The sequence below is a fragment of the Colobus angolensis genome, unplaced genomic scaffold, assembly GCF_000951035.1.
Source record: "Colobus angolensis palliatus isolate OR3802 unplaced genomic scaffold, Cang.pa_1.0 Scaffold523, whole genome shotgun sequence".
Classification (NCBI taxonomy): Eukaryota; Metazoa; Chordata; class Mammalia; order Primates; family Cercopithecidae; genus Colobus; species Colobus angolensis.
The window spans coordinates 397,162-399,413 of record NW_012118744.1 but is presented as its reverse complement, the minus strand read 5'-3'; positions in this window follow the sequence as shown (position 1 = coordinate 399,413).

The window sequence follows — 2,252 nt, the reverse complement described above, 5'->3', positions numbered from 1 at the left end:
CCTCTCCTTGTTCACTGTCTCTGGGCTCAGTTCAGCTCTTGGATGCACCTAAGAGTTGAAGTTCCTATGGTCTAGACTGCCTTTCAAGTTTCTTAGAGACCCAGAGTATTTTAGACCTTGATGGTGAGGCTTTCTGGAACTCAAGTTCTAACCACTGGATCTGGTAATTTCTCTCTAGTTAGGGCTTGTTTAAATGCTTCCTCTGTGGGTGGGTGTCAGCTGAGTTTGATCCTGTTTTCATTTTTGCTCTAACACTAGCACAGCACTGAGTTAAATGCCTCAAAATTGCTGGTCTCTCCCTCCTAAAGTATCCGCAAATCCTGTCTACACCATGCCACTGCTGCTGGGGTTTGGGGGAGATGTGGTATTGGCAATTCAAGACTCTTTTTGCTACCTCTTTAGTACCTCTTTCATTGATATGAAGTTAAAACTAAGTACTATGAGGGCTCACCTAATATTTAGTTTTTACGAAGGCTTTTTATGGGGTGTGTGTGTGTGTGAGTGTGTGTGTGTGTAGATAGTTGTTAAATTTGTGTCTGTGCAGTGAGGACATCCAGTGGAGCCTTTGACTCCACCATTATGCTCCATGACCCTCTACATTGACAATTTTTTTGTATGTCGCACTTTCCTTGCATCCCATAGGTAAATCCCACTATGCTTTGATATATATATATATTTTAATGTGCTGTTGAATTTGGTAAGCTAATATTTTGTTGAAAATTTGTGCACCAAACTCAGCAGAGTTATTGGTCTGTATTGTTTTTTCTCATGGTGTCTTTGATTGTATTTGGCATTAGAATGATGCTGGCCTTATGTGTTTGGAAGTGTTCCCTTCCTTTGTCTAATTTTTTTTTACAACAATTAAAAAGGATTGGTATTAATTCTTAATAATTGGTAAAATTGATCTGTGAATCCATCTGGCCCTGTGGTTTTTTTGTTTGTCTGTTTGATTACTGATTCAATTTCCATATTTGTTATTGGTCTGTCCAGGTTTTCTATTTATTCTTCTTTTTTATAGCTTTTATTTTAATTTCAGGTTGTTACCTAGGTAAACTTGTGTCATGAGGGTTTGTTATACAGATTATTTCATCACCCATGTATTAAGCCTAGTACCATTTGTTGTTTTTCCTAATCCTCTTTCTCCTCTTACTCTTCACCTCTCGAAAATCCCAGTGTGTGCTGTTCCTCTCTCTATATCTATTTGTTCTCATTATTTAGCTCTCACTTATAAGTAATAACATGCAATATTTGGTTTTAAGCCTCCAGCTTCATCCATGTCCCTGCAAAGAACATGGAAGAATTTTTGTAGTTGCAAGGTATTCCATGGTGTAGATGTACCACATTTTCTTTATCTGGTCTAACATTGATAGACATTTAGGTTGATTCCGTGTTATTGCTGTTGTGAATAGAGTCACAGTGAACATATGCTTGCATGTGTCTGTATAATAGAATATTTTGTATTCCTTTTGGTATATACCCACTAGTGCCATTGCTGGTTCAAATGGTGTTTCTGTTTTTAGATATTTGAGGAAATGCCACACTGTCTTCCCTAATGGCTGGACAAATCTCACCAACAGTGTATAAGCATTCCTTTTTTTACCACAACCTTGCCAGCATCTGTTATTTTATTACTTTTTTAGTAACAGCCATTCTAACTGGTGTTAGATGATGTATCATTTCGGTTTTGAATTGCATTTCTTTAATGATCAGTGATGTTGAGCTTTTTTTCATATGACTTCTGGTCGCATGTATGTCTTATTTGAAAAGTGTAATTTCATAGTTCTGGGCCATTTTATAAGATATTTTCCCTTGTAAATTTGTTTAAATTTCTTGTAGATGCTGTATATTAGACCTTTGTTAGATGCATAGTATACAATTTTTTTTCTATTCTGTAGATTGTCTGTTTACTCCATTCATATACTTTTATTTTTTTACACAGTTCTTTTTTTTAACATATTAAAATTATACAACAGTTTATTATTTTTCTCCTGAGATAAGTGTATGCCCAGTGTCTTTTAGGAAGGATGTCCAGGAAGAGAGGTAAAGGACAACTTAACTGACTTACTTGGTTTTCAAAACCGGTGTATACCAACATTAGACTTACTCTTCAAAGTCTTATTTTTTTTTTATTTCCTCGGTTTTTCTTTTTTTTTTTTTAATTATACTTTAACTTCTAGGGTACATGTGCACAACGTGCAGGTACGTTACATATGTATACTTGTGCCATGTTGGTGTGCTGCACCCATTAACTC